Raw genomic sequence first — 23966 nt, forward strand, 5'->3', positions numbered from 1 at the left:
CATTCCCCGATGATCCAGTGTAACAAATTAGTTATTTTATGTTCCCTGGAGGTCTGGAGTAACAAAAGAGTTAATATAACATTCCTTGGTTGTCTAGGGTTAGCGAAAAGGTTAATTTTACATTGCCTGGTGGTCTGTGGCAGTGAAAGGGTTACTTGTATATTCCCTACATATTTCCTGGTGATCTTGGCTAGACAAATGGTTTCATTTACGATCCCTGGTGGACCAAGCTATTTAAGGATAATGTAATCTCATTTTTTAGGGGGGTTGGTCACAGGTAATCATAGAAGTCTGGAGCGGATGAGGAAGAAGAAGGAGAAGGTCTATAATCTGAGAAGACGTCACCTGTGAGACACTGAATATATATATAGAGGAGCCGTCACCTCTCCTGACCGGTCCGTTATAAGGAATAACACTTCTGCTGGAACATCTCTTCTGTATTATTATCTATTCTGTAGTATTCCTCTGTTATTCCTCCTGGAAATACATGAATCATTTCTCCCCTACACAGAGACTATTAATGTTGTCTATGGAGCTGCAGCACAAAGCCATATATACAGTTTATTTGTGTTTTCTTTTGGTCATGTATTGTTTATTTGTTGTTGATTAATTTTTTTTTTATAATTATGTATATATGTACGTACATTGTTTTTGTTATTTTATTATTTAGTTGTTTTTCCCCCCACTAAATATATATATATATATATATATATATATATATATATATATATACATATATATATATATATATACCTTTATTTATTTGTATTATGTATATATATGTACATACTTTATTTATTTGTTTTTATTATGTATATATGAACATACTTTATTTTTACTAATCATGTATATATGTACATTATTTATTTAGTAATTTTTAGCAGGTATGTAGATATCTACATACCTTATTTATTTATACTGATCATGCATATATAAACTGCTCAAAAAAATTAAGGAAACACTTAAACAACACAATGTAACTCCAAGTCAATGACACTTGTGTGAGATCCCACTGTCCACTCAGGAAGAACACTGATTGACAATCAATTTCACATGGAACAGACAACAGGTGGAAATTATAGGCAATTAGCAAGACACCCCCAATAAAGGAGTGGTTCTGCAGGTGGTGACCACAGACCACTTCTCAGTTCTTATGCTTCCTGGCTGATGTTTTAGTCACTTTTGAATGCTGGCGGTGCTTTCACTCTAGTGGTAGCATGAGACAGAGTCTACAACCCACACAAGTGGCTCAGGTAGTGCAGCTCATCCAGGATGGCACATCAATGTGAGCTGTGGTAAGAAGGTTTGCTGTGTCTGTCAGCGTAGTGTCCAGAGCATGGAGACGCTACCAGGAGACAGGCCAGTACATCAGGAGATGTGGAGGAGGCTGTAGGGGGGCAACAACCCAGCAGCAGGACCGCTACCTCCGCCTTTGTGCAAGTAGGAGTAGGAGGAGCACTGCCAGAGCTCTGCAAAATGACCTCCAGCAGGACACAAATGTGCATGTGTCCACTCAAATGGTCAGAAACAGACTCCATGAGGGTGGTATGAGGGCCCGACGTCCACAGGTGGGGGTTGTGCTTACAGCCCAACACCGTGCAGGACATTTGGCATTTGCAAGAGAACAACAAGATTGGCAAATTCGCCACTGGCGCCCTGTGCTCTTCACAGATGAAAGCAGGTTCACAATGAGCACATGTGACAGACGTGACAGAGTCTGGAGACCCCATGGAGAACGTTCTGCTGCCTGCAACATCCTCCAGCATGACCGGTTTGGTGGTGGGTCAGTAATGGTGCCGGGTTGAATTTCTTTGGGGGCCGCACAGCCCTCCATGTGCTTGCCAGAGGTAACCTGACTGCCATTAGGTACCAAGATGAGATCCTCAGACCCCTTGTGAGACCATATGCTGGTGTGGTTGGCCCTGGGTTCCTCCTAATACAAGACAATGCTAGACCTCATGTGGCTGGAGTGTGTCAGCAGTTCCTGCAAGAGGAAGGCATTGATGCTATGGACTGGCCGCCCGTTCCCCAGACCTGAATCCGATTGAGCACATCTGGGACGTCTCGCTCCATCCACCACAGACTGACCAGGAGTTGGCGGATGCTTTAGTCCAGGTCTGGGAGGACATCCCTCAGGAGACCATCCTCCACCTCATCAGGATCATGCTCAGGCGTTGTAGGGAGGTCATACTGAGCCTCATTGGGACTTGTATTAAGGACATTACATAAAGTTGGATCAGCCTGTAGTGGGGTTTTCCACTGTGATTTTGAGTGTGACTCCATATCCAGACCTCCAGGGGTTGATACATTTGATTTCCATTGATAATTTTTGTGTGATTTTGTTGTCAGCGCATTCAACTATGTAAAGACGAAAGTATTTCATACGATTAGTTCATTCATTCAGATCTAGGATGTGTTATCTCAGTGTTCCCTTAATTATTTTGAGCAGTGTATATATATATATATATATATATATATATATATATATATATATAAATATATATATATATATATATATATATATATATATATAACCAATAGCCCCATTGGATCCTTAAAATCCTTTTTACTAAATAATTGCATTTTAGCAGGTCCTAAGTCATGCAAGAATCCTCCTACACTGTGGAGGGCTGTATGCAAATACATTTTACACCAAGAGAAAAATTAGAGCTATATACTCCAATAAATGTTAAAAATCACAAATGTTTATTAATTCCCTTTTTCAAATCTTATGAGAGGTATTACAGACAAAAAACACTCCAATGTACAAATTACAGGTAAAGTACCATGTTGTAATAATTTAGGTAAGTACCGTATTTTTCACCATATAAGACGCTTCGGCATATAAGACGCACCCAATTTTAAAGGAGGAAAATCTAGAAAAAAAATGATTCTGAACCAAATACAATGTAAAGTATAGGACAGTGATCTTCAACCTGCGCACCTCCAGATGTTGCAAAACTACAACTCCCAGCATGCACGGACAGCCGTTGGCTGTCCGGGCATGCCGGGAGTTGTAGTTTTGCAACATCTGGAGGTCCGCAGGTTGAAGACCACTGGTATTGGAGGTTATACTCGCGTGTCCCCGCCGCTCTGGACTGTCACCGCTGCCCTGGATGTCGCCCTCCATCGCTGTCGCCGCGTCCCCATTGTGTCCCCGTCGCTCCGGAACGTATCTGCTGCCCGGGATCCTCGCTCTCCATCGCCGCCATCACGTCGCTACGCACGCCGCTCCTATTGGATGACGGGACGGCGCGCGCGACGACGTGATGACAACGAAGGAGAGCGCCGGCTATGCGGGGGATCCCAGCACGGAGCAGACCCCGAGGAGGCAGGTAAGGTCCCTCCCGGAATCCTGTAAGCTGTTCGGGACGCCGCGATTTCACTGCGGCGGTCCCGAACAGCCCGACTGAGCAGCCGGGTTAGTTTCACTTTCGCTTCAGACGCGGCGGTCAGCTTTGATCACCGCGTCTGAAGGGTTAATACAGGGCATCACCGCGATCGGTGATGTCCTGTATTAGCCGCGGGTCCCGGCCGTTGATGGCCGCAGGGACCGCTGCGATATGACAAGATTTTAATGTGTATTTGCCGTATAAGACGCACCAACTTTCCCTCCCAGTTTTGGGGAAGAAAAAGTGCGTCTTATACGGCGAAAAATACGGTATATATTATGGATGGAAATTCAGTGCATGTGTCACACAAAATTCCCACCAGGCATGATACAGTTAATATGCGTAACATTCCCACCTATTATGTACCAACTAATAACCAGCTCGTGTTATGTGACCCTTAAACATGTCCACATTAGAATGTTCTATGTCATGAATCGACATGTGACCTTATGCACTCACCCATGATAATGATGATACCAGCGCGACCCTTGACCCCTACAGCTGCTGTTTCGCTCCTTCTTCAGGGGTCTTACTTTAACTCGTTCTCTACCTCCTTATATACGGCACTAACTAATTCTTCTTCTAACCTACCTTCCATGACGACAACGTCGGTGTAGTGCTGGGCGGTATGACCAAAAATGTATATCACGGTATTTTCCTAAATTATGGCGGTTTCACGGTATTTAAAGAGATACTCCGGCCCTGAGACATCTTATCCCTTATCCCGCCGCTGGGGACCCCCGCAATCTTGCTGTCGCCACCCACCTGTTCAAGCTGCACGCCGCGGTGCCAGCTCACAAACAGCCGGGTGGCGACCACGGGGACGGAGTATCGTGACCTCACGACTCCGCCCCCGTGTGACGTCACCCCCCGCTATGCAAGTCTACGGGAGGGGGCATGATGGACGTCGCCACCCGCTGTTTGTGAGCTGGCACTGCGGCTTGCAGCTGGAACAGGTGGGTAGCAAATACAAGATTGCGGGGGTCCCCAGCGGCGGGACTCCAACGGTGAGACATCTTATCCCCTATCCTTTGGATAGGGGATAAGATGTCTCAGCGCCAGAGTACCCGTTTAACAATATTTCAAGGGTGGGGGTCCTCACCATGGTTCCTGCGCCCGCCCGGAAGTCACGTGCCCAGAGCAGCATATGTTTGCTATGGGGATTTTCTTCTACTCTAGACAGTTTTTAAAATGGACAGAGATGTCAGCAGAGAGCACTGAGCTCGTGATGTCAGCAGAGAGCTCTGTGTTCCAAAAAGAAAAGAATTTCCTCTGTAGTATTCGGCAGCTAATAAGTGCTGGAAGGATTAAGATTTTTTAATAGAAGTAATTTACAAATCTGTTAAACTTTCTGGCACCAGTTGGTTAAAAAAAAAAAGTTTTCCACTGGAGTACCCCTTTAATAGAGAATATTACATAATTATGATATATATACAATAAAGTGAAAATAATAAGCATGTAAGGCTGCGTTCACACCACGTTTCTGCAGTACAGTTCCCGTATACGTCTTCAATGTGAAAACCTTACGGAACCGTATTGAAAACCGTTTGCATTGACTCTCCATTGAAAACCGTATGCCAAACGATGCATCCTGTACAGTTTTGCCAGTTTTTTTTCCGGTACCCAAAATTGTAGTCTACCGCGGTTTTTGGTCCGGGTGAAAAACCGTATTAAACCTTCTACGTTTTTTTTTTTTCTTTTTTAACATGGGAGTCAATGGAAACCGTACAGAACTGTATGTGCGTACGGTTCCATCCGGTTTTCACCATATGGTTTTTTACTTTGCACAGATTTTTTTCTTGGAAGTTTTTCAATGGAGTGAAAAGTTAAAAACGTATACGTTTTTTTCTTTAAAAACTGATGCAACCGGACATCATTTTTTAAACTGTATACGGTTTTTAACCGTTTACAGGTTAACCCCTTAAGGACGCAGGACGTAAATGTACATCCTGGTGCGGTGGTACTTAACGCACCAGGACGTACATTTACGTCCTGTGCATAACCGCGGGCATCGGAGCGATGCCCGTGTCATGCGCGGCTGATCCCGGCTGCTGATCGCAGCCAGGGACCCGCCGGCAATGGCCGACGCCCGTGATCTCGCGGGCGTCCGCCATTAACCCCTCAGGTGCCGGGATCAATACAGATCCCGGCATCTGCGGCAGTGCGCGATTTGAATGAATGATCGGATCGCCCGCAGCGCTGCTGCGGGGATCCGATCATTCATAACGCCGCACGGAGGTCCCCTCACCTTCCTACGTCCGGCTCCCGGCGTCTCCTGCTCTGGTCTGTGATCGAGCAGACCAGAGCAGAAGATGACCGAAAACACTGATCTGTTCTATGTCCTATACATAGAACAGATCAGTATTAGCAATCATGGTATTGCTATGAATAGTCCCCTATGGGGACTATTCAAGTGTAAAAAAAAATGTAAAAGTAAAAGTAAAAAAAAAGTGAAAAATCCCCTCCCCCAATAAAAAAGTAAAACGTCTGTTTTTTCCTATTTTACCCCCAAAAAGCGTAAAAAAATAAATTTTATAGACATATTTGGTATCACCGCGTGCGTAAATGTCCGAACTATTAAAATAAAATGTTAATGATCCCGTACGGTGAACGGCGTGAACTAAAAAAAAAAGTCCAAAATTGCTACTTTTTTAATACATTTTATTAAAAAAAATTATAAAAAATGTATTAAAAGTTTTTTATATGCAAATGTGGAATCAAAAAAAAGTACAGATCATGGCGCAAAAAATGAGCCCCCATACCGCCGCTTATACGGAAAAATAAAAAAGTTAGAGGTTATCAAAATAAAGGGATTGTAAACGTACTAATTTGGTTAAAAAGTTTGTGATTTTTTTTAAGCACAACAATAATATAAAAGTATGTAATAATGGGTATCATTTTAATCGTATTGACCCTCAGAATAAAGAACACACGCCATTTTTACCATAAATTGTACGGCGTGAAAACGAAACCTTCCAAAATTAGCAAAATTGCGTTTTTCGTTTTAATTTCCCCACAAAAATAGTGTTTTTTGGTTGCGCCATACATTTTCTGATATAATGAGTGATGTCATTACAAAGGACAACTGGTCGCGCAAAAAACAAGCCCTCATACTAGTCTGTGGATGAAAATATAAAAGAGTTATGATTTTTAGAAGGCGAGGAGGAAAAAATGAAAACGTAAAAATGTAATTGTCTGAGTCCTTAAGGCCAAAATGGGCTGAGTCCTTAAGGGGTTAAAATTGGTATACACGTTTTGATACAGTTTAGTCAGGTTTTGAGGAATCAGTTTTTCATCAAAAACCTGATACGGGAACTGTATTGTAAAAACGTGGTGTGAACCCGGCCTAATACATACTGTGACAAATACCTAATCACACAATATATATTCCCATATTAGTCTCTTTGCAACAACCCTTTAGTTGCTGCCATCCTAATGTGAACCACTGCTTACTCTGTCACCATTTTAGTCTAGATAGATTCAAAAATGAAAAGCGTGAAACAATAAAAAAAAGAAAACACCCACGTGGGAATAAAAAAGTGAATAGTGTGAAGCGCAATAGATGACAAATAAAAATTAAGTGAAGAGGAAAAATAAGAAAAGATTTAAAGGGGTATTCCAGGAAAAAACTTTTTATATATATATATATATCAACTGGCTCCAGAAATTTTTACAGATTTGTAAATTACTTCTATTAAAAAATCTTTCCAGTACTTATCAGCTGCTGAAGTTGAGTTGTTGTTTTCTGTCTGGCAACAGTGCTCTCTGCTGACATCTCTGCTTGTCTCGGGAACTGCACAGAGTAGAAGAGGTTTGCTATGGGGATTTGCTTCTACTCTGGACAGTTCCCGAGACAGGTGTCATCAGAGAGCACTTAGACAGAAAAGAACAACTCAACTTCAGCAGCTCATAAGTACTGAAAGGATTAAGATTTTTTTTAATAGAAGTCATTTACAAATCTGTTTAACGTTCTGGAGCCAGTTGATATATATATATAAAGTTTTTTCCTGGATAACCCCTTTAATACTTCATATGAGATGGCAGAGAGAGTATACTTGCCAACAGTATTACACACCCTTAAAAAGTACAAAATGTAAGCTATCATGTCATTGCAGAACATACATCATTTTTTTCACTATTTAATTTATTGTACATCCTGTGATTCTCTGTATATATATGTACATTAGATTTAAAAAAAATTATGTATATTATTATGTATATTATTATGTATTATATATATTATTATTATGTATATTATTATGTATTATATATATTATTATTATGTACATTACTATTATTATTATGTATATTATTATGTATTATATATATTATTATTATGTACATTACTATTATTTTTATTATGTATATTATTATGTATTATATATATTATTATTATTATTTATATTATTATGTATATTATTATTATTTATATTATTATGTATTATGTATATTATTATGTACATTACTATTATTATGTATATTTTTATGTATATTATTATTATGTATTTTATTATTATTATGTATATTATTATGTACATTGTTATGTATATTATTATTATGTATATTATTATTAGAGATGAGCGAACTTACAGTAAATTCGATTCGTCACAAACTTCTCGGCTCGGCAGTTGATGACTTATCCTGCGTAAATTAGTTCAGCCTTCAGGTGCTCCGGTGTGCTGGAAAAGGTGGATACAGTCCTAGGAAAGAGTCTCCTAGTACTGTATCCACCTTTTCCAGTCCACCGGAGCACCGGAAAGCTGAACTAATTTATGCAGGAAAAGTCATCAACTGCCGAGCCGAGAAGTTTGTGACAAATCGAATTTACTATAAGTTTGCTCATCTCTAATTATTATGTATAGTATTATTATGTATATTATTATGTATATTATTATTATGTATATTATTATGTATATTATTATTATGTATATTATTATGTATATTATTATTAGGTATATTATTATGTATATTATTATTATGTATATTATTATGTATATTATTATTATGTATATTATTATGTATATTATTATGTATATTATTATTATTATGTATATTATTATGTATTATGTATATTATTATTATGTATATTATTATGTATATTATTATTATTATGTATATTATTATTATGTATGTTATGTATTATGTATATTATTATTATGTATATTATTATTATTATGTATATTATTATTATTATGTATATTATTATTTATATTATTATGTATATTATTATTATTATTATGTATATTATTATGTATATTACTATTATTATTATGTATATTATTATGCATTATGTATATTATTATTATTATGTATATTATTATTTATATTATTATTATGTATATTATTATGTATATTATTATGTATTATGTATATTATTATTATGTATATTATTATGTATTATGTATATTATTATTATTATGTATATTATTATTATTATGTATATTATTATTTATATTATTATGTATATTATTATTATTATTATGTATATTATTATGTATATTACTATTATTATTATGTATATTATTATGCATTATGTATATTATTATTATTATGTATATTATTATGTATATTATTATTATGTATATTATTATGTATATTATTATAAAATGAAGGTATTCTATTTGTTATGCTTTTGTTTTGTATTAGTGGATTGACATGGATCCTGATAGGTTAACCAGTATTTTGTGATCTATTATTATTTATATCATATTAATGGTATTTACTTCTGTTCATCTGTCAGACATACGATTTCATATAGGACACATGTGGTTTCAGATACTGGTGGGAAAACGTCCAAAGGGGGAAGTTGGGTCTTTTTTAGGTTACGAAACAAGACGTATGGTGTCTCCGCTGCCAGAAGAGGGAAATAGTTATATCTGAGTCAGCAGATTGGCGTAGAGTTCGTGCTGAGGTTTCGACCCCCCCCCCCCCCAATATTCTTGTAGCCACGTTGCATTCTGATACATATCACAACATACAAACCTGTTTCTCCTTATAAAGATGTAGCAGAGCTGAATGTGTGCTGGTTGTTTCCATACACTAGCGTTTCCCAACCAGGGTGCCGCCAGCTGTTGCAAAACTACAACTCCCAGCATGCCCGGACAGCCGATGGCTATCATTTGAACTATCATTTGAACCATTTCTGCCTAAAATTGTTTTTAAAGGGGTACTCCAGTGGAAAACTTTATTTATTTATTTCTTTTAAATCAACTGGTGCCAGAAAGTTAAACAGATTTGGAAATTACTTCTATTAAAAAATCTTAATCCTTCCTGGACTTATTGGCTGCTGAATACTACAGAGGAAATTCTTTTCTTTTTGGAACACAGAGCTCTCTGCTGACATCACGAGCACAGAGCTCTCTGCTGACATCTCTGTCCATTTTAGGAACTGTCCAGAGCAGCAAATGTTTGCTATGGGGATTTTCTCCTACTCTGGACAGTTCTTAAAATGGACAGAGGTGTCAGCAGAGAGCACTGTGTTCCAAAAAGAAAAGAATTTCCTCTGTAGTATTCAGCAGCTAATAAGTCAAGGAAGGATTAAGATTTTTTAATAGAATAATTTACAAATCTGTTTAACTTTCTGGCACCAGTTGATTTAAAAAAAAAAAAAAAAGTTTTCCATTGGAGTACCCCTTTAACCCCTTAAAGACCCAGACAATGTTCACTGTAGGACACGGCCATTTTTTGCACATCTGACCACTGTCACTTTAAGCATTAATAACTCTGGGATGCTTTTACCTTTCATTCTGATTCTGAGATTTTTTTTTCGTGACATATTCTACTTTATGTCAGTGGTAAAATTTTGTCGATACTTGCATCATTTCTTGGTGAAAAATTCCAAAATTTGATGAAAAAATTGTACATTTTCACTTTTTTGTAACTTTGAAGCTCTCTGCTTATAAGGAAAATTAATATTCCAAATAAATTATATTTTGATTCACATATACAATATTTCCACTTTATGTTTCCATCATAAAATTGACGAGTTTTTACTTTTGGAAAACACCAGAGGGCTTCAAAGTATAACAGCAATTTTCCGATTTTTCACAAAATTTTCAAAATCGAAATTTTTCAGGGACCAGTTCTGTTTGAAGTGGATTTGAAGGGTCTTCATATTAGAAATACCTCACAAATGACCCCGTTCTAAAAACTGCACCCCCAAAGTATTCAAAATGACATTCAAAAGGTTTGTTAACCCTTTAGGTGTTTCACAGGAATAGCAGCAAATTGAAGGAGAAAATTAAAAATCTTCATTTTTTACACTGGCATGTTCTTGTAGACCCAGTTATTGAATTTTTACAAGGGGTAAAAGGAGAGAAATCTTCCTAAAATGTGTAGCCCAATTTCTCTCGAGTAAGGAAATACCTCATATGTGTATGTCAAGTGTTCGGCGGGCGCAGTAGAGGGCTCAGAAGGGAAGGGGCAATAATGGGATTTTGGAGAGTGAGTTTTTCTGAAATGGTTTTTGGGGGGCATGTCACATTAGGAAGCCCCTATTGTGCCAGAACAGCAAAAAAAAAAACACATGGCATACTATTTTGGAAACTACACCCCTCAAGGCACGTAACAAGGGGTCCAGTGAGCCTTAATACCCCACAGGTGTTTGATGACTTTTCGTGAAAGTTGGATGTGTAAATGATTATTTTTTTTTTCACTAAAATGCTAGTTTTCCCTCAAATTTAAAATTTCTACAAGGGGTAATAGGACAAAATGCCCCCCAAAATTTGAAACCCCATCTCTTCTGAGTATGGAAATACCCCATGTGTGGACGTCAAGTGCTCTGCTGGCGCACTACAATGCTCAGAAGAGAAGGAGCGCCATTGAGCTTTTGGGGAAAAAAATAGTTTGGAATGGAAGTCAGGGGCCATGTGCGTTTACAAAGCCCCCCGTGGTGCCAGAACAGTGGACCTCCCCACATGTGACCCCATTTTGGAAACTACACCCCTCACGGAATTTAATAAGGGGTGCAGTGAGTATTTGCACCCCCCTGGCATTTGACAGATCTTTGGAATTTAAATTGTTCATTTTCACGTACCACTGTTCCAAAAATCTGTCAGATACCTGTGGGGCGTAAATGCTCACTGTACCCCTTATTACATTCTGTGAGGGGTGTAGTTTCCAAAATGGGATCACATGTGGGTATTTATTTTTTTGCGCTTATGTCAGAACCGCTGTAAAATCAGCCACCCCTGTGCAAATCACCAATTTAGGCCTCAAATGTACATAGTGCGCTCTCACTCCTGAGCCTTGTTGTGCGCCCGCAGAGCATTTTACGCCCACATATGGGGGTCTTTTTTTCCTTTTAACGCTTGTGAAAATAAAAAGTATAGGGCAACACCAGCATGTTAGTGTAAAAATGTTTTTTTCTTTTACACTAACAAGCTGGTGTAGACCCCAACTTTCCTTTTCATAAGGGGTAAAAGGAGAAAAAGCCCCCCAAAATTTGTAGTGCAATTTCCTTGAGTACGGAAATACCCCATATGTGGCACTAAACTGTTTCCTTGAAATACGACAGGGCTCTGAAGCGAGAGCCCCATGTGCATTTGAGGACTAAATTGGGGATTGCACAGGGGTGGACATAGGGGTATTCTACGCCAGTGATTCCCAAACAGGGTGCCTCCAGCTGTTGCTAAACTCCCAGCATGCCTGGACAGTCAGTGGCTATCCAGAAATGCTGGGAGTTGTTGTTTTGCAACAGCTGGAGGCTCCGTTTTGGAAACACTGCCGTACAATACATTTTTAATTTTTATTGGGGGGAACAGTATAAGGGGGTGTATATGTAGTGTTTTACCCTTTATTATGTGGTAGTGTAGTGTAGTGTTTTTAGGGTACATTGGCACTGGCAGGTTACAGTAAGTTTCCCGCTAGGAGTTTGCGCTGCGGCTGTTTCAAAACTACAACTCCCAGCATGTACTGACAGACCGTGCATGCTGGGAGTTGTAGTTTTGCAACAGCTGGAGGCACACTGGTTGGAAAACCTTCAGTTAGGTTCTTTTATCTAACTCAGTATTTTCCAACCAGTGTGCCTCCAGCTGTTGCAAAACTACAACTCCCAGCATGGACTGATCACCAAAGGGCATACTGGGAGATATAGTTATGCAACAGCTGGAGGTACGCAACTACAACTCCCAGCATGCCGAGACAGCTGTTTGGGCATTCTGGGATTTGCAGTTTTGCAACATCTTGAGGGCTCCAAACTGTGGTCCTCCAGCTGTTGCAATACTACAAATCCCAGCATGCCCGGACAGCAAACAGTTGTTTGGGCATGCTAGGAGTTGTAGTTTTGCAAGACCTGGAGGGCTACAGTTTAAGGACCACTATATAGTGGTCTCAAACTGTAGCCCTCCAGCTGTTGCAAAACTACATATTCCAGCATGCCCAAACAGCTGTCTGGGCATGCTGGGAGTTGTAGTTTTGCAACATCTGGAGGGCTACAGTTAAAGACCACTATCTAGTGGTCTCAGACTGTACCCTCCAGATGTCGCTAGGCAACTCACCGGCTTCCGTAGGATCCAGCAGCACGACGTCGCCGCCCGCCGATCTCCGTCGCCCGCAGCCTCCGGATCGGTAAGTGGATCTTCGCCTGTCGGGTTTCCCTGTTCTGCCCCGCCTATTGTGGGAGGGCAGGACGGGGAAAACAAAAGTAACCCCCCCCCCCCCCCCGCCCCCGATCTGCTATTGGTGGTCGCGTCTAGACCACCAATAGCAGGGATAGGAGGGGTGGCACCCATGCCACCTCACTCGTATCTCTTCAGGGGGGTTGTGGGTGTCATGGACACCCGCGATCCCCCTTATATTCCGGGTCACCGGGTCACCATAGATCCGTAATGACCCGGATCGCCGACATGGGGGGGTCTGATGACCCCCCTGGGCCTTTGCACGGGATGCCTGCAGTCACCCCGGTCCAATTTCAGCAGTCACCCCGGTCCAATCCCCACCTGGTGCGTGGCGGGGGGCCGGAATTGTCCATGACATTTGCGTACGTCATGGGTCCTTAAGTACCAGGGTGTCATGACGTACGCGTACGTTCTCTAACAACGGTCGGGACCCGTGGCTAATAGCGCACGACATTGATCGTGGTGCCGCCTGCTATTAACCCTTTAGACGCGGCGTTCAAAGCTGAACGCCGCGTCTAAAATGAAAGTGAAACCATGCCGGTTAGCTCAGGGAGCTGTTCGGGATCACCGTTGCGAAATCGCGGCATCCCGAACAGCTTACAGGACAGCGGGAGGGCCCCTACCTGCCTCCTCACTGTCCGATCGCCGAATGACTGCTCAGTGCCTGAGATCCAGGGATGAGCAGTCATGCAGCAGAATCATTGATCACTGGTTTCTTATGAGAAACCAGTGATCAATGATGAAGATCAGTGTGTGCAGTGTTATAGGTCCCTATGGGATAACAATGATCAGTGTGTGCAGTGTTATAGGTCCCTATGGGATAACAAAAATCAGTGTGTGCAGTGTTATAGGTCCCTATGGGATAACAATGATCAGTGTGTGCAGTGTTATAGGTCCCTATGGGATAACAATGATCAGTGTGTGCAGTGTTATAGGTCCCTATGGGAGCTATAACACTACAAAAAAAAAAGTTTTAAACGAAAGTGAATAAAGATCATTTAACCCCTCCCCTAATAAAAGTTTGAATCACCCCCCTTTTCCAATAAAAAAAAAACCATGTAAATAAAAATAAACATATATGGTATCGCCGCGTGCGGAAATGTCCGACTTATAAAAATATATCGTTAATTAAACCGCACGGTCAATGGGGTACGCGCAAAAAAATTTCAAAGTCCAAAATAGTGCAAAAATGTTACAGCTACAAACTTCAGATCACGGCGCAAAAAATGAGCCCTCATACCGCCCCATATGCACAAAAATAAAAAAGTTATAGGGGTCAGAAGATGAAAATTTTAAACGTATTAATTTTCCTGCATGTAGTTATGATTTTTTCCAGAAGTACGACAAAATCAAACCTATATAAGTAGGGGATCATTTTAACCGTATGGACCTACAGAATAAAGATAAGGTGTCATTTTTACCGAAAAATGTACTGCGTAGAAACGGAAGCCCCCAAAAGTTACAAAATTGCGGGTTTTTTTTCAAATTTTGTTTCACAATGATTTTTTTTCCGTTTCACCGTAGATTTTTGGGTAAAACGACTGATGTCATTACAAAGTAGAATTGGTGGCGCAAAAAATAAGCATCATATGGATTTTTAGGTGCAAAATTGAAAGAGTTATGATTTTTTAAAGGCAAGGAGCAAAAAACGAAAATGCAAAAACGGAAAAAACCCCGGTCCTTAAGGGGTTAAAGGTGGATTTTCCATTTTCAGGACAACTCGACTTCTTTGGGTTCTTACTCATTCTATATATCTATATACCATCTCCGCTCACAGACAGAAATGATCTACGGTCCTTAGATACAGCAGACATGTGGTAAACATGATAGGCTTAGATACATCAGCTCAACAGAGAGTATGATAGAACAGGATACACAGCCCAATAGACAGCATCACACATTAAAGGGGTACTCCGGTGGAAAACAATTTATTTTAAATCAACTGGTGCCAGAAAGTTAAACAGATTTGTAAATCACTTCTATTGAAAAAATCTTCACCCTTCCAGTACTTTTTAGCAGCTGTATGCTACAGAGTAAATTCTTTTCTTTTTGAATTTCTTTTTTGTCTTGTCCACAGTGCTCTCTGCTGACACCTGATGCCCGTATCAGGACCTGTCCAGAGCAGGAGAAAATCCCCATTGCAAACCTCTGCTGCTCTGGACAGTTCCTGGCATGGACAGAGGTGTCAGCAGAGAGCACTGTGGACAAGACAAAAAAGAAATTCAAAGAGAAAAGAATTTCCTCTGTAGCATACAGCTGCTAATAAGTACTGGAAGGATTGAAATTTTTAAATAGAAGTAATTTACAACTGTTTAACTTTCTGGCACCAGTTCATTAAAAAAAATATATATGTTTTTCACCGGAGTACCCCTTTAACGACTTAGATACATCAGCTCAACAGAGAATATGAAGTATAATAGAACAGGATACACAGCTAAATAGACAGTATCACACATTAAAGGCTTAGATACATCAGCTCAGCAGATAGTATCACACATTATATTATTGGAAAACCTGCTTAGTGCTTAGCAGACAGTATCACACATGAAAGACTTAGATACACTGGATCAGCATACAATAGTATTACATCACAGGAGCTCAGCAATCAGTATCACACATGAAAGACTTAGATACACTGGATCAGCATACAATAGTATTACATCACAGCAGCTCAGCAATCAGTATCACACATGAAAGACTTAGATACACTGGATCAGCAGACAGCATCACACATGATGGGATTAGATATATCAGCATGGAAGACAGTATCACACATGATAGAATTGGATACATAATCTTAGCAGACACAAGCACACATGATAGGAACTAGATACAATAGCTCAGGCAGTATCACACATGATAGACTTGGATACAATAGCTCAAACAGTGTCACACATGATAGATTTGGACACAATAGCTCAAACAGTATCACACATGATAGACTTGGATACAATAGCTCAGGCAGTATCACACATGATAGACTTGGATACAATAGCTCAGACAGTATCACACATGATAGACTTGGATACAATAGCTCAAACAGTATCACACATGATAGACTTGGATACAATAGCTCAAACAGTATCACACATGATAGACTTGGATACAATAGCTCAAACAGTATCACACATGATAGACTTGGATACAATAGCTCAAACAGTATCACACATGATAGACTTGGATACAATAGCTCAAACAGTATCACACATGATAGACTTGGATACAATAGCTCAAACAGTATCACACATGATAGACTTAGATACAATAGCTCAGACAGTATCACACATTATAGACTTGGATACAATAGCTCAAACAGTATCACACATGATAGACTTGGATACAATAGCTCCGACAGTATCACACATTAAAAGCTCTAATACAGTGGTCTCCAACCTGTGGACCTCCAGATGTTGCAAAACAAGAACTCCCAGCATGCCCGGACAGCCAACGGCTGTCCAGGCATGCTGGGAGTTGTAGTTTTGCAACATCTGGAGGTCCGCAGGTTGAAGATCACTGCTCTAATACAACAGCTAGGTATCACACATGACAGGATTAGATGCATCAGCTCAGTAGAGAGTACCACGCATGATAGGATTAGATACCCCAGCTAAGCAGACAGAAATGATCTATAGTTCTTAGATACAGCAGCTCAGTAGACAGTGATAAACATGATAGACTTAGATATAGAGCACAACAGAGAGTATGACGTATGGTAGAACAGGATACACAGCCCAATAGACAGTATCACACATTATAGTCTTAGATACTGACCAGCAGACAGTATTACACATTATATTATTAGAAAACCAGCTCAGAAGACTGTATGACGCATGTCAAGATTAGATACATCAGCTCAGCTGACAATATCACACATGTTAGGATTAGATACATCAGCCCAGCAGACTGTATCACACATGTTAGGATTAGATACATCAGCTCAGCTGACAATATCACACGTGTTAGGATTAGATACATCAGCTCAGCAGACTGTATCACACATGTTTGGATTAGATACATCAGCTCAGCAGACTGTATCACACATGTTTGGATTAGATACATCAGCTCAGCTGACAATATCACACATGTTAGGATTAGATACGTCAGCTCAGCAGACTGTATCACACATGTTTGGATTAGATACATCAGCTCAGCTGACAATAACACACATGTTTGGATTAGATACATCAGCTCAGCAGACTGTATCGCACATGTTAGGATTAGATACATCAGCTCAGCAGACTGTATCACACATGTTAGGATTAGATACATCAGCTCAGCTGACAATATCACACGTGTTAGGATTAGATACATCAGCTCAGCAGACTGTATCACACATGTTTGGATTAGATACATCAGCTCAGCAGACTGTATCACACATGTTTGGATTAGATACATCAGCTCAGTAGACTGTATCACACATGTTTGGATTAGATACATCAGCTCAGCAGACTGTATCACACATGTTAGGATTAGATACATCAGCTCAGCTGACAATATCACACATGTTAGGATTAGATACGTCAGCTCAGCAGACTGTATCACACATGTTAGGATTAGATACATCAGCTCAGCTGACAATAACACACATGTTTGGATTAGATACATCAGCTCAGCAGACTGTATCGCACATGTTAGGATTAGATACATCAGCTCAGCAGACTGTATCACACATGTTAGGATTAGATACATCAGCTCAGCTGACAATATCACACATGTTAGGATTAGATACGTCAGCTCAGCAGACTGTATCACACATGTTAGGATTAGATACATCAGCTCAGCTGACAATAACACACATGTTTGGATTAGATACATCAGCTCAGCAGACTGTATCGCACATGTTAGGATTAGATACATCAGCTCAGCAGACTGTATCACACATGTTAGGATTAGATACATCAGCTCAGCTGACAATATCACACGTGTTAGGATTAGATACATCAGCTCAGCAGACTGTATCACACATGTTTGGATTAGATACATCAGCTCAGCAGACTGTATCACACATGTTTGGATTAGATACATCAGCTCAGCTGACAATAACACACATGTTTGGATTAGATACATCAGCTCAGCAGACTGTATCGCACATGTTAGGATTAGATACATCAGCTCAGCAGACTGTATCACACATGTTAGGATTAGATACATCAGCTCAGCTGACAATATCACACGTGTTAGGATTAGATACATCAGCTCAGCAGACTGTATCACACATGTTTGGATTAGATACATCAGCTCAGCAGACTGTATCAAACATGTTTGGATTAGATACATCAGCTCAGCAGACTGTATCACACATGTTTGGATTAGATACATCAGCTCAGCAGACTGTATCACACATGTTAGGATTAGATACATCAGCTCAGCTGACAATATCACACATGTTAGGATTAGATACGTCAGCTCAGCAGACTGTATCACACATGTTAGGATTAGATACATCAGCTCAGCTGACAATAACACACATGTTTGGATTAGATACATTAGCTCAGCAGACTGTATCGCACATGTTAGGATTAGATACATAAGCTCAGCAGACTGTATCACACATGTTTGGATTAGATACATAGCTCAGCAGACTGTATGACGCATGTTTGGATTAGATACATCAGCTCAGCTGACAATATCACACATGTTTGGATTAGATACATCAGCTCAGCTGACAATATCACACATGTTAGGATTAGATACGTCAGCTCAGCAGACTATATCACACATGTTCGGATTAGATACATCAGCTCAGCTGACAATATCACACATGTTTGGATTAGATACATCAGCTCAGCAGACTGTATCACACATGTTTGGATTAGATACATCAGCTCAGCTGACAATATCACACATGTTTGGATTAGATACATCAGCTCAGCAGACTGTAACACATGTTTGGATTAGATACATCAGCTCAGCTGACAATATCACACATGTTAGGATTAGATACGTCAGCTCAGCAGACTGTATCACATGTTAGGATTAGATACATCAGCTCACCTGACAATATCACACATGTTTGGATTAGATACATCAGCTCAGCAGACTGTATCACACATGTTTGGATTAGATACATCAGCTCAGCAGACTGTAACACATGTTTGGATTAGATACATCAGCTCAGCAGACTGTATCACACATGTTAGGATTAGATACATCAGCTCAGCTGACAATATCACACATGTTAGAATTAGATACGTCAGCTCAGCAGACTGTATCACACGTTAGGATTAGATACATCAGCTCAGCTGACAATAACACACATGTTTGGATTAGATACATCAGCTCAGCAGACTGTATCGCACAAGTTAGGATTAGATACATCAGCTCAGCAGACTGTATCACACATGTTAGGATTAGATACATCAGCTCAGCTGACAATATCACACGTGTTAGGATTAGATACATCAGCTCAGCAGACTGTATCACACATGTTTGGATTAGATACATCAGCTCAGCTGACAATATCACACATGTTAGGATTAGATACGTCAGCTCAGCAGACTGTATCACACATGTTAGGATTAGATACATCAGCTCAGCTGACAATAACACACATGTTTGGATTAGATACATCAGCTCAGCAGACTGTATCGCACATGTTAGGATTAGATACATCAGCTCAGCAGACTGTATCACACATGTTTGGATTAGATACATCAGCTCAGCAGACTGTATCACACATGTTTGGATTAGATACATCAGCTCAGCTGACAATATCACACATGTTAGGATTAGATACGTCAGCTCAGCAGACTGTATCACACATGTTAGGATTAGATACATCAGCTCAGCTGACAATATCACACATGTTTGGATTAGATACATCAGCTCAGCAGACTGTATCACACATGTTTGGATTAGATACATCAGCTCAGTTGACAATATCACACATGTTTGGATTAGATACATCAGCTCAGCTGACAATATCACACATGTTAGGATTAGATACGTCAGCTCAGCAGACTGTATCACACATGTTTGGATTAGATACATCAGCTCAGCTGACAATATCACACATGTTTGGATTAGATACATCAGCTCAGCAGACTGTAACACATGTTTGGATTAGATACATCAGCTCAGCTGACGATATCACACATGTTAGGATTAGATACGTCAGCTCAGCAGACTGTATCACACATGTTAGGATTAGATACATCAGCTCAGCTGACAATATCACACATGTTTGGATTAGATACATCAGCTCAGCAGACTGTATCACACATGTTTGGATTAGATACATCAGCTCAGCTGACAATATCACACATGTTTGGATTAGATACATCAGCTCAGCTGACAATATCACACTTGTTTGGATTAGATACATCACCTCAGCAGACTGTATCACACATGTTTGGATTAGATACATCAGCTCAGCTGACAATATCACACATGTTTGGATTAGATACATCAGCTCAGCTGACAATATCACACATGTTAGGATTAGATACGTCAGCTCAGCTGACAATATCACACATGTTAGGATTAGATACGTCAGCTCAGCAGACTGTATCACACATGTTAGGATTAGATACGTCAGCTCAGCAGACTGTATCACACATGTTAGGATTAGATACATCAGCTCAGCTGACAATATCACACATGTTTGGATTAGATACATCAGCTCAGCAGACTGTATCACACATGTTTGGATTAGATACATCAGCTCAGCAGACTGTATCACACATGTTTGGATTAGATACATCAGCTCAGCTGACAATATCACACATGTTTGGATTAGATACGTCAGCTCAGCAGACTGTATCACACATGTTAGGATTAGATACATCAGCTCAGCAGACTGTATCACACATGTTAGGATTAGATACATCAGCTCAGCAGACTGTATCACACATGTTAGGATTAGATACATCAGCTCAGCAGACTGTATCACACATGTTAGGATTAGATACATCAGCTCAGCAGACTGTAACACATGTTAGGATTAGATACATCAGCTCAGCAGACTGTATCACACATGTTAGGATTATATACATCAGCTCAGCAGACTGTATCACACGTGTTAGGATTAGATACATCAGCTCAGCAGACTGTATCACACATGTTAGGATTAGATACGTCAGCTCAGCAGACTGTATCACACATGTTAGGATTAGATACATCAGCTCAGCTGACAATATCACACATGTTTGGATTAGATACATCAGCTCAGCAGACTGTATCACACATGTTTGGATTAGATACATCAGCTCAGTTGACAATATCACACATGTTTGGATTAGATACATCAGCTCAGCTGACAATATCACACATGTTAGGATTAGATACGTCAGCTCAGCAGACTGTATCACACATGTTTGGATTAGATACATCAGCTCAGCTGACAATATCACACATGTTTGGATTAGATACATCAGCTCAGCAGACTGTAACACATGTTTGGATTAGATACATCAGCTCAGCTGACGATATCACACATGTTAGGATTAGATATGTCAGCTCAGCAGACTGTATCACACATGTTAGGATTAGATACATCAGCTCAGCTGACAATATCACACATGTTTGGATTAGATACATCAGCTCAGCAGACTGTATCACACATGTTTGGATTAGATACATCAGCTCAGCTGACAATATCACACATGTTTGGATTAGATACATCAGCTCAGCTGACAATATCACACTTGTTTGGATTAGATACATCACCTCAGCAGACTGTATCACACATGTTTGGATTAGATACATCAGCTCAGCTGACAATATCACACATGTTTGGATTAGATACATCAGCTCAGCTGACAATATCACACATGTTAGGATTAGATACGTCAGCTCAGCTGACAATATCACACATGTTAGGATTAGATACGTCAGCTCAGCAGACTGTATCACACATGTTAGGATTAGATACGTCAGCTCAGCAGACTGTATCACACATGTTAGGATTAGATACATCAGCTCAGCTGACAATATCACACATGTTTGGATTAGATACATCAGCTCAGCAGACTGTATCACACATGTTTGGATTAGATACATCAGCTCAGCAGACTGTATCACACATGTTTGGATTAGATACATCAGCTCAGCTGACAATATCACACATGTTTGGATTAGATACGTCAGCTCAGCAGACTGTATCACACATGTTAGGATTAGATACATCAGCTCAGCAGACTGTATCACACATGTTAGGATTAGATACATCAGCTCAGCAGACTGTATCACACATGTTAGGATTAGATACATCAGCTCAGCAGACTGTATCACACATGTTAGGATTAGATACATCAGCTCAGCAGACTGTATCACACATGTTAGGATTAGATACATCAGCTCAGCAGACTGTATCACACGTGTTAGGATTAGATACATCAGCTCAGCAGACTGTATCACACATGTTAGGATTAGATACATCAGCTCTGCTGACAATATCACACATGTTTGGATTAGATACATCAGCTCAGCAGACTGTATCACACATGTTTGGATTAGATACATCAGCTCAGTTGACAATATCACACATGTTTGGATTAGATACATCAGCTCAGCTGACAATATCACACATGTTAGGATTAGATACGTCAGCTCAGCAGACTGTAACACATGTTTGGATTAGATACATCAGCTCAGCTGACAATATCACACATGTTTGGATTAGATACATCAGCTCAGCAGACTGTATCACACATGTTAGGATTAGATACATCAGCTCAGCAGACTGTATCACACATGTTAGGATTAGATACATCAGCTCAGCTGACAATATCACACATGTTTGGATTAGATACATCAGCTCAGCAGACTGTATCACACATGTTAGGATTATATACATCAGCTCAGCAGACTGTATCACATGTGTTAGGATTAGATACATCAGCTCAGCAGACTGTATCACACATGTTAGGATTAGATACATCAGCTCAGCAGACTGTAACACATGTTAGGATTAGATACATCAGCTCAGCAGACTGTATCACACATGTTAGGATTAGATACATCAGCTCAGCAGACTGTATCACACATGTTAGGATTAGATACATCAGCTCAGCAGACTGTATCACACATGTTTGGATTAGATACATCAGCTCAGCAGACTGTAACACATGTTTGGATTAGATACATCAGCTCAGCTGACAATATCACACATGTTAGGATTAGATACGTCAGCTCAGCAGACTGTATCACACATGTTAGGATTAGATACATCAGCTCACCTGACAATATCACACATGTTTGGATTAGATACATCAGCTCAGCAGACTGTAACACATGTTTGGATTAGATACATCAGCTCAGCTGACGATATCACACATGTTAGGATTAGATACGTCAGCTCAGCAGACTGTATCACACATGTTAGGATTAGATACATCAGCTCAGCTGACAATATCACACATGTTTGGATTAGATACATCAGCTCAGCAGACTGTATCACACATGTTTGGATTAGATACATCAGCTCAGCTGACAATATCACACATGTTTGGATTAGATACATCAGCTCAGCTGACAATATCACACTTGTTTGGATTAGATACATCACCTCAGCAGACTGTATCACACATGTTTGGATTAGATACATCAGCTCAGCTGACAATATCACACATGTTTGGATTAGATACATCAGCTCAGCTGACAATATCACACATGTTAGGATTAGATACGTCAGCTCAGCTGACAATATCACACATGTTAGGATTAGATACGTCAGCTCAGCAGACTGTATCACACATGTTAGGATTAGATACGTCAGCTCAGCAGACTGTATCACACATGTTAGGATTAGATACATCAGCTCAGCTGACAATATCACACATGTTTGGATTAGATACATCAGCTCAGCAGACTGTATCACACATGTTTGGATTAGCTACGTCAGCTCAGCAGACTGTATCACATATGTTAGGATTAGATACATCAGCTCAGCAGACTGTATCACACATGTTAGGATTAGATACATCAGCTCAGCAGACTGTATCACACATGTTAGGAT

The 23966-nt window shown here is 39.9% G+C and overlaps 1 protein-coding gene across 5 annotated transcripts in view; it reads right to left on the bottom strand.

Annotated features, from left to right (window-relative positions):
• KLHL35 (kelch like family member 35) overlaps window positions 1-23966 on the bottom strand; it is a 95958-nt gene that overhangs the window by 28122 nt on the left and 43870 nt on the right. Inside the window, exon 2 of one of the 5 annotated variants that reach the window (XM_056561190.1) lies at window positions 346-477. The exons of the other annotated variants lie outside the window; for them this stretch is intronic. The gene's annotated coding sequence lies outside the window, so the exon portion shown is untranslated. The remainder of the gene's footprint in view (window positions 1-345; window positions 478-23966) is intronic. 5 annotated transcript variants of the gene reach the window in all.

Source organism: Hyla sarda, chromosome 2 (genome assembly GCF_029499605.1).
Source record: "Hyla sarda isolate aHylSar1 chromosome 2, aHylSar1.hap1, whole genome shotgun sequence".
NCBI lineage: Eukaryota > Metazoa > Chordata > Amphibia > Anura > Hylidae > Hyla > Hyla sarda.